Here is an 11,210-nt window from a genome sequence, read left to right on the forward strand (position 1 = left end):
GGAAAAGGAGACAGATACAATATAATTATGATTAAGAGAGTAACTCCTTAATTTTGTTTTAAATATGAATGGCAGAGGATTTTGGGGAAATGATAGTAGTTTCAGAGAAGGTGTTCAGCTCTGAATATCCTATCCCTTCCCTAAATACATAGGCTAAAAAAGAAAAGAAAAAGAATCTGGTATAGCAAGACCGCAAACTCACAGACAACATCTATGGTAAGGTACCAACATGAACTGCAACATACAACCAGGTAGGGACAAATCAGCAAGAGCAAGAAGACCTGCATATGGTATCTAAAAGTATGTGGAAAGAACTTGAAAGAAGAGGAAGGTGATTTTATCTTTCAGGAGAGCCAGAGATTCCAATGAGGGGCATCACGAACTCACAGAGAACACCAGCAGAAACTAGGAGTGGACATTGCAGGCTCCAATTTACAAATAAGTGAAAGAACTTTGAGATGTTCTGAGGATGACAAAATGTTCTGGGGCTTATGAAACCTTGATACCCATCAAACCAAAGCACCCTTCTAGAATAAATCCCCAGGTTCAACAGGGCAGAAAAGAAGAGAACCTGAGAAATGAAAGTTAGAGGACTGAGGAGGGAGATTTTAGAATTTTTAAGATCATTTTTTTAATCATGTCATTAAACTAATAGAAGATAGCGAGAACTGGAGTTCTGAAGATAGAAAATATGTTATGACCTATGCTTCTCTCCTCAAATGGAAATTTATTTCATTTAAAAATGAGGAAGAGAAGAATATTCCAGTCAAATACCACAGAAAGTTAGTGGGGGTAGGAGAGAAATAAGGATAAGAAAGTCCCAGTAGACCCTCAAAGCATGACAGAAAGATACACTCACAAAACAAATAAAATTTGTTGCCTAATGCTTTTTAAAAAGTAAAAGGAACTTAAAAAGTGATAGAAACTGGCATTTTAAAAACATAAAAAGATAATTACAAAAATTCAGAAATGAAGTGATTGGAGAGTAGGGAGATTTGAAAAAGTGAAAGAACTCAACAAATAATTTCTTTGAAAAAATCATTTCTTGAATGAAGATCAAACTAGAAAGAACACAAGTTCTAAAAACACAATGGATAATGTCTCCTTGGAGAAATAGCTGATTTCAGATCCAGCACAGGAAATGAACAAGATGTTCCTATTACATCTTGTCATACCAGAGAGTTGGGAAGACTATCAAAGACTACCTTGGATGTCTTTGACCATGAATATGGTCCATGGACCTAATAGGGCACAATCTGTGCTCTGATAATTATAATAATATTAATGAAAACCACAACGGGGAAATAAAATACTTCACTTATCATCTTTGGAAGATACTCTGGAGTATTTTTTTTCTTTTTTTGGTAAAATCGGTAAATAAAAGAAAATAAAAATTTATTCTGCCTTTTCTAATTAAACTGTGACCCAGGGCAACCAAATAGTTGAAATGAAAACTCCAGCTAATAAATGAAGAATAATAATATAACTAGTGGAATATCACTACCTTGGTACCCATAATAAATTAATGAGTCTAGGCATTGATAATTGATGGTCACAACATCACAATAAGACAAGCAGACACTTTATAACTCATTTTGGAATTAATCAACATCACCTATGAAGTAGATTTGCCAAGAAAAATCAAACCTGAATTTTTTCCATCCTCTAGATCTATCTACAAATTGACAGTAAATACATGGGTCAAAGGAACATGATAAATGTATAAGCATGGAGGGGATGCAATTGACATAATGCAGACAGTTGGAAACCCCACAGGATAAGTGCTTTGGATTCAATGGCAAATAAATAATTTCAAGAAAATATGGAGGTTTTGGGGGCGCCTGGGTGGCCCAGTTGGTTAAGCGACTGCCTTCTGCTCAGGTCATGATGCTGGAGTCATGGGATCGAGTCCCACATTGGGTTCCCTGATCAGCAGGGAGTCTGCTTCTCCCTCTGACCCTCCTCCCTCTCATGCTCTCTCTCTATCATTCTCTCTCTCTCTCAATAAATAAATAAAAATCTTTAAAAAAAAAAGAAAAAGAAAATATGGAGGTTTTTTAACCTATAATTTAAAAGAAATTGTGTCTGGATCATTAATCAAAGAAATAATTGTTATTAAAATGAAAAATACAATAGACAATCAAGGAAATGTGATCTGAATGGCTATTTGTTAATATTAAGGAATTATTGTTATTTTGGGATGTGTGATGATGATATTATCGTTGGGCTTAAAAGGGGCAGTTCTTACATTTTAGAAATAGATATATTAAATTTTTTTCTGAGAAAGGAAAATCTGGAATTTGCTTCAAAATTGCTGGCAATTATGATGATGGGAGTAAGGGAGGCATAGAGAAAATAGCCAGCAATTGATATTTGATGAGATTAATTGATGAAGGTTTCCACTTGTTTTTTTCTACTTGTGCAGATGTTTGAAATTTTCCGTAGTAAATTTTTTATAAATGTAGATGGATCTAAATTTGTTCTTCTGAGCTCTCAGAAGGGAGAAAGCTATTCTTAAGTCAGGAGCCTTCTCTGGCCAAGAAGTCTAATCATAATTCTGCCCTACCTGTCCAAGTCCAGAACTCTGGCACCCAGATTATTCTGAGGTCTTTGGTGATAAAATCTACAAGAATAATAAAAAAGGCTCTTAGTCTTACCTAGAAAACAAAAAGCCTGGATAACCAGCCAGAGTAAAGCCTGTTCCCAGGCCTGGGGTAGGTAATATAACTTCAATATATGACCAAAAAAAATTTATATTCCTCTAAAAACTGGTTGTTACTATTATGTATACTTTGTAGCAAAATTTCTTTTCTGCATTTTCAATATTAAAGTATATCAACTATTTAGGTAGCATTTGAATTATCATATACTCAAAGCCAAGAAATAATCATTTAGGCTGAAATAACATTAAATCTGTGTTGGCCAATGTAGTATATTTTCCAGTCTTATTTGCTTTGTCTATATTGACATGAAAAGGTGTGAGGAGAACTGCAAATCATTAATGCTATTTGAAATGGTTTATTTTACCTTGCTTCCTCCATACTCAACTCACTCTCAGGAACCTCTGCTCTCAGACTCATTTATTTATTTAATATCTCAGATTATTTTATATATCACATCTTTCCAAATAAACCACAGGCTTCTTTAAGGGCAGCAACCAGTATGATAAACACTGAATTCACTTCTTTTTTAAGATTTTTATTTATTTATTTGACAGAGGGAGAGACAGCGAAAGAGGGAACACAAGCAGGGGGGAGTGGTAGAGGGAGAAGCAGACTCCCCGCTGAGCAGCGAGCCCCACATGGGGCTCGATCCCAGGACCCTGGGATCATGACCTGAGCCAAAGGCAGACGCTTAACGACTGAGCCACCCAGGCACCCCTGAATTCACTTTTTGTCTCTCCATCCTCAACACCAGTGCTTTCAAAATCTGTATTACTTAGTAGATATTTGACCATAAAAAAATATAGAAACAGCTCAATTCTAACTAAATAATAATAATTGTTCTACTACTACAACCACTAAAATACATGAAATAGAGTATAAAATAGGACAAAGTGAATTATCCCATTGGCCAACATATTGATTGTAAACAGGTACTTGTGAACTGGTCACCATTTAAATTCATAATTAAGCAAAGGGTCATAATGACTTTTATCACCAAAAAAAAAATATTTTTTATACCTAAAAAATTTTAGCTCAGCTAACCTGTAGTTTTAATGGAAATAGATGAGATGTATTCATTCAGATTCCTAAATAATCCATTCCCTATTTTTTCTTATGAAACAATCAAGTAGAACTATTATAATTGGTCAAGAATTCACCAATCTCTCCTTTTATTTTCCACAGTTTGGTATCATTACAAAATCAAGACATTATGCAGAATTTAACAATTTCAAAATCCCTCATCAATGTTACTTGCCTAGCTCAAAATAAGATCAAAATTAGAAAACCGCTAATGCTGAGAAATGATCTCTCATGATTCACTCAAGGAGGACTAGCTTGAGATTACACCAGAACTGGGATTTGAATTCCCGAGCGGACCATAAACCACAGTTTATCTTCTCTCTTTAAAACCATCAGAAATGAACCTGCGACCTGACCTTTGAAATTCTGCAAAGAGACAATAGTTAGATACTTTGTGTCTTTCAACTTCCCTAGCCACCTTCTCTAGTTTCAGGAATGGTAATTCCGGGTAAGTACAAAGGTGTGGTTAAAAGGGCAATTTTGTCTACTGTTGCAGCCGGGTTACTCAAAGAATAAACAAGTTGGTTCACACAATTATTAGTTTCTTGAAGGGCTTTGTTTAGAGGGGTCTCAGCTTAAAGCAAGCAGCCCTGTCAGCGGGTCGAAATAACTCTGTGGAAATCGAATTGCATATATATGAAATGTGTCTGTGAAACTTTTTATTCAATCTTAGATACAAAATTTTACTATTTCTTTGGGTTTGGAAAAATATATTCAGGAAAAAAAGGAGGAAAGAAAATTTTATAATACCCCATGCCTCTTCACCCCCTAGCTCCTTATTTTCCCCCTATTTGATTGGAAAATGATATTCTGTCGGAAAGATTTTTTTAATTAGTAGATCACATATTTAAGTGTGTTGAATGTCTATATTTATGAAAATTCCTGAAATATAGTTGCCTTTCCAGCACTTTCTAAAAGAAAGGAAAGGTACAGCTTTATTTTTTTTCTTAAAACTCAAGTTTTATGAATATTAAGTATTATACTATATTGAAGCCAAAGCTTGTTTTTAGGAGGCCTTTGAGATATTCCAAGCTATTTATTCCCATACCAAATGGCCCTTCTTTCTCCCGTGCTTTCTGCTTGTCTACAGTTATATCCTACTGAGGCTGCTACATGTCATTGTTTGAGTTGAGGTTCTGAAGGTGAGATTGTATATCCTTTCTTCTATAGAATAATAAGAATGGGTTTTATGATGACCGTTTGCCTTCAGATGCCTTCTTTTCCATTTATTCTCACTTCGTATCTATGATAAGATGTCTAAAATAGATGATAAACTCTCTCCTAGTGATGTATGAACTTAATTATTTGATTTATTTGACTCATATTCAAACCAGCTACTCCCAAAATATGGCCTTTCTGCGTATGGGATGTTGCCTAATCTAGAGCCAGGATCTTCTGCTACCGTTGGGAATTTTTCTCCATTATAACAGCACCCAGATTTTGTCTGTTGTTACCTTAGTCGCTTGTAGGAACTGACTGAGTTTCCATAATTATACTGTTCACTAATGGATGAATGAATAGAGAAAATGTGATATATACATAATTGTGTGACACGTAAGTATATATTATATGAACATTATTCAATCTTGAAAAAAAAGGAAATCCTGCCATTTGTAACAACATAAATGAAACTTAAGGGCATTATGCTAAGTGAAGTAAGTCAGAGAAAGACAAATATTGATGACCTCACTTATATGTGGAAATTGTGATAAGCTGAACTCAGAGAACAGAATAGTGGTTGCCAGTGGCTAGGGGTGGAGGAGAGGAGATATTGGTCAAAAGGTACAAACGTCTACTTATAAGAGGACTAAGTTCTGGGGACTTAATGTACAGCATGGTAACTTTAGTTAACAATATTGCATAGTTGAAAGTTGCTAAGAGAGTAGATCTTAAATGCTCCCGCCACACACACACAAAAAGCAATTCTGTGAGGCGCTGGATTTGTTAACCTTAGTGTGGGAATCATTTTGCAATACAGGCATGTATCGAATCATCACATTGCACACTTTAAACTTACACAGCGTCTTATGTCAATTGCATTTCTATAAAGCTGGGGGGAGGGGATGAAGGGGTCAGTGAGCTGGAGGAGGCCTGCGAAGAACAGCCACTGCCCTGAGCAGTACCAAGGTGGGCAGGGAACCATGGGCCTGTGCCAATATGGGCAGCCAGGCTCCGCTCCCATCTGCAGGGGGAGGTGGGGGCAGCACAGCTGTGAGGCTTGCTGTTCATTCTAAGTAGCCTCAGGCAGCTTTTCAAAGTTAGACGTTGAAAACCAATAAATGAAATTATAAGAAAAGACAGCGTAAGTGCCTTTACTCTTCGTATGGTCCTCTTGGCAAATTTTTCCATCCAACGGCTGCTCTCTGCAGTCTCGAATCAGGAAAATTAATATAGAACAGAAGTTTCCAAACTTTTCATCACAAATCTCTCTACCAAAAGAAAAGTTAAAATTTTATGACCCCTAGTAAATAAACATCTTTTAGATTTTTAATATTTATCAAGAGAACATCGAACAGTTACCTACTATGTGCCCAGGAAAAATAAAAACAAGACACAGACTTTAAACATAGACTTTGTTCCGGTATTATTCTTCCTTTTGACTTCACGGTAAGAGTTTTTGGTGTCTGTGTAAGAGAATAAGCACATGATGACAGAATGCAGGATATCTCTTTCCACATTTTGTGACTACAAGTTTCGAACAAGAATTGCTCGATAAATTTGTACTCTGATTTAAGGGAATATGAACGGCCCACTTATCCTAAAGTATCTGTTATGTGGAAGCCAGAGTGCCCTGCAATTGGCTCAAGATACCATATATTTATGTAAACTGTAAAAGTGGTTTCTATTTAACAAATGAGTACAGATTTTCACCAAAGTACCTACCCCACTAGATAGCACAGAGAAAAAAATCTGAGGGAAAGAAAAATTATATGGGCAAAATTTCAAGGTTCCATTCCCTGTACGTGGGATATTGATGGGCTTGTAAAACTTACAGAGGTAGCTAAGGACCCTGGGCATTTAGTAAATATGGCAGCAAAGGATGGTGGAAAATAAGACTTTCCCTGGCCAGGGGTTAAATTAAGTAGGTGAAGTTTGTCTTTTATGTTCTTTTCCTTCTCATATACCAGTGCTCTTTCCTGTCCAAGGTGTCTTTTGTATCCTCAGTAGACTTATACATCCATGTAGCACACAAACATGCACACACACATACATGTACACATACAGAGACAGAGTCCCCAGTCTGTTCTGTTGAAATTCAGCTATACTAAGAAAGCTGTATGATACTCTATATTTTACAGACTTCAAAAATACATTTTAATAGTAAGCAACTACTGTCTCAAAACCCTTTCTGACAAGGAAAGCTAGTTCTAATACTGGAGGGTGACAGATGACAGAGAAAATTTGGGGAGCACAGAGATGTGTCTGACCTCTCCCCATCCACCATCCTCTACACCCTGGGGAAAACTCATCAACACACAGGCTGCAATCCCTTCTGCTAAGTCAAAATCAAGCTTTACTAACATCACAATTTCATACAGAGTTCCTTAACTTATATTAGGCACTCAATGTTTTTTATTTGTTGAAAGGGGGGAAGATATGAAGGAGGGAATCATCTGAAACTATAGTGTACATTTAAGTCAATATAGATATAAATATTTAAATTTAAGGTAAATTTAAATTATAATTTAAAATTATTCATGGAGTTTTATTTTTAAAAGAATCTCTTGGAAAGTCCAACTCTTTTTTCTTTTTTTTTTTAAAGATTTTATTTATTCATTTGAGACACAGAGACACAGAGAGAGAGAGCATGAGCAGGGGGAGAGGCAGAGGGAGAGGGAGACGCAGGCTCCCCGCCCAGCCAGGAGCCCGATCCCAGGACCCTGAGATCATGACCTGAGCCGAAGGCAGACGCCCAACCATCTGAACCACCCAGGCGCCCCTCTTTTTTCTTTTTTTTTTTTATGTCCAGTTAGCCAACATATAGTACATCATTAGTTTTTGATGTAGTGTTCAACGATTCATCAGTTGGGTATAACACCCAGTGCTCATCACAACATGTGCCCTCCTTAATACCCATCACCGGGTTACCTCATTCCCCCCACCCCCCTCCCTTCTGTAAACCTCAGTTTGTTTCCCCGAGTCCAGAGTCTCTCATGATTTGTCTCCCTCTCTGATTCCTTCCCATTCAGTTTTCCCTTCCTTCCCCTATGGCCCTCCACGCTATCCCTTATGTTCTGTACTTTCAGAAAAGGCATTTGGTTCAAATGAAGAAAATCTTTAATTATTGTTCTTTAATTTCAAAGCAAACAAGGATTCATATTCTCTGTTCATGAAATATTATTATTTGACAAGAAGAGAATAATTATTTCATATTTTTTAACTAATGATCAAATTATTGACCTCCGTAGTCAGTTTCAACAAATTTGAATGTTTTCCATTATCTACTCTTTAGCTTCTACCTGAGGAATTGTATACCTTCCTGGAAAATAAGGCTATCAGATCTCTAAATAGGCAGTTCACAGAGCCCACCACCAGAGGGCAATAAAGAAGTTGAATCTTGAAACTATAGTAAAATAGTGGGAGTTTAAATAAAAGCAACATTTCACAGTATGTTTTTCTGAACAATGTTATATATATAATAACTTAATGGACTATATGTACATGTATTCTGAAAAACCAGCAGCACACTTCACTGGTCAATTTCTAGGACAAGGGGAATGTAATTTGAGTATAGAAAAACAGTGTACTTACATCTTAAAATTCTACCCCTACAGAATCTACTCACTACTGAAAAATTGTAGGAATAATAGCTTTCTGTGACTCAATGACCAGGCTACCATTATCAAGAGTAAAATTTATTTTCCTATGATGCTCAAATGCACAGGAAGAATGCATGTCTAAGAGAATGTGTAAACTCAGAGTGACATACAAAAATAAATAATACTTCAAATGGAAAATGAAGATCTACAAGGAACAGTTTTCTCTGTACTAGTGTGGATATATGCATAGTTTCTAAGAAACATAAAAATCGCTTCTAGGAAGTATTTTTAGCTAGGAGAGGATTAACGTGGATGAGGGAGAAAAGAGAGCTGGCCTTTAAAATAGTTTCATTTATTTATCTATCTGCTTATCTATTTGTTTACTTGCCTTTATGTTTGGAATATGGGGAAATATTGGATTTAAGACCAGATCCCAATAGAAGAAAGGAACTGAACTGAGGACTCTACTGGACCCCAGCCACCATTTGACTATTTTGTAATAATACTGTGAAATACAGCCAAATCATTTGAACTATAAGCATTCTCTCTAAAAATAATCATAGGACATCAACTTTAATTTAGATGGTAAGAAAGTAGCACAAAATATGTTGTGCTGCTTGCTATGCTTTCATTAGAGAAAGAATACAGATTTGGGATCAAATAAAACATGTCAGCAAGCCTCATGGATATAAAATAGTCTGATTCCTATCATTTAGAACATGCCTCTAGGAAGAGGGAAACTGCATGATAATTTTCCCAGATTTGATATTCTGTGCATAGTTGTTAGGTAAGAAGCATCTCTAGTAAAATAAAGTGTTACAGATTCTTTCCTGTATGTTCTCCAATATAACTGCAAGGAGTATTCTCTTCTCTTCACCACTACATATGGGGAGATGGAGGCGGGTGTGGCTTGGAGGAATGATCGAAATGGAGCAAGGTGATCAATACTTTGTTTTTTAAAAATAGAAACTTCTATGTAAATAGCCTTCCCATCAAACAACACTTAATACAAGTTCTTAAAGCCTGGGGTAACAAGTATTTTCAAGTTTATAAATTGGTCATGACTGAGTTAATTCATATGTTTTTTTTCTGCCAAAATTTCATTGGTATAATTTTATACGAATAGACTTTCAACTATGAATTACAGTTCTGTGGGGACAATAACTGTATTTAGTAGGAGTTCAATGGAATTTAATTGGATATATCACTGACTAAAAGAATATATACAAGAAGAATAGGCAGTTTTATTTATTTTTTTTTATAAATTTTTTTTTAAAGATTTTATTTATTTGAGAGAGAGAGAGAGAGAGAAACAGCATGAGAGGGGAGAGGGTCAGAGGGAGAAGCAGGCTCCCCGCTGAGCTGGGAGCCCGATGTGGGACTCGATCCCAGGACTCCGGGACCATGACCTGAGCCGAAGGCAGTCGCTTAACCAACTGAGCCACCCAGGCGCCCAAGAATAGGCAGTTTTAAATTACACTAAATCATAACAATTTTTATAGTTAAAAGTACATTTAATATTAAATTTTTGAATTTCATAAAAACCATGATTTGAAATTATTGATGTATTTTTGAGGACATATATTATTAATGATAAATGCAAAAATCTTTGAAGAAATTTTAGGATTCCAGGTTATTTTTGTTAGTAATTATAGGAAAATAGTGTTCTCATCACAGATGTCTCCTTTATAATGCAAATAAGTCATGATAACTTTATTGCTTAAATTTTAGCTAGATCTTTTAAAGAAGAAACTCTCAGCATTTTCCTACCTATTGCTGCTATTTTCTTCCTTTAGATGTTTAACCTTAATTAACAGAAACTCCTGGAAGGGAAACATTTTGCGGAAGCAGAGTAAGGAAAGTAAGACCAGGTCAGGGAACAATGAATCACAATGACACACAGAAATGTACAGACCGAGGACCCGATAGGAGGGTGACTATTTTGGTCTGATATAAAGCCTAATTTTTTAGACTCCAAAGCATAACTCCAGGAGATTCATTTTCCTTCAAATGGGCATTTATTTACACTGAGTCTCATCAATTCTGAGTTAAACACAAGTAAGATTTAATGCCCCCTTCATGTGCTTAGACCCCGTGGGAAGCAAAACCCAGTATCAATAAACCAAGAGTCCACATACTAATAGTGGAGAAGTGGCCCTAGAAATTTTCCCTGAGCTTACAAGATTTGAGAAATGGGCTCTGCCTCCCCCTTGGTGGGGCAGGGGGAGCAATTCAGTAAACAAGGTCCTGCTCATACAGTCACAACACAAATCAGACCACGCAGCCCTGTCCTTAATGGTTATCAGGGTATACATATACCTAGATATTTATCTGGGGACTGACCTCCCAATAAGAATGTGACCCAGCAGTTCTTTTAAACTATATCCCTAAGATGAATCACACAAACATACACACACAATTTAAACATACTTTCTTACCACAAAGATACTTTTAGAAAAAATAATTTCTTCTGTTATTTGAAATAACATAACATACTTAACACTGCTAATCTTTATTTCATCTTCCATTTTTAAATATCATCCATTAATTTTTTTTTAAAGATTTTATTTATTTGACAGAGAGAGACATAGTAAGAGAGGGAACACAAGCAGGGGGAGTGGAAGAGGGAGAAGCAGGCTTCCCGCGGAGCAGGGAGCCCGATGCGGGGCTCGATCCCAGGACCCTGGGATCATCACCTGAGCCG

The sequence above is a fragment of the Leptonychotes weddellii genome, chromosome 4 (assembly GCF_054177405.1).
Source record: "Leptonychotes weddellii isolate Sample4059 chromosome 4, ASM5417740v2, whole genome shotgun sequence".
NCBI classification, from domain to species: Eukaryota; Metazoa; Chordata; class Mammalia; order Carnivora; family Phocidae; genus Leptonychotes; species Leptonychotes weddellii.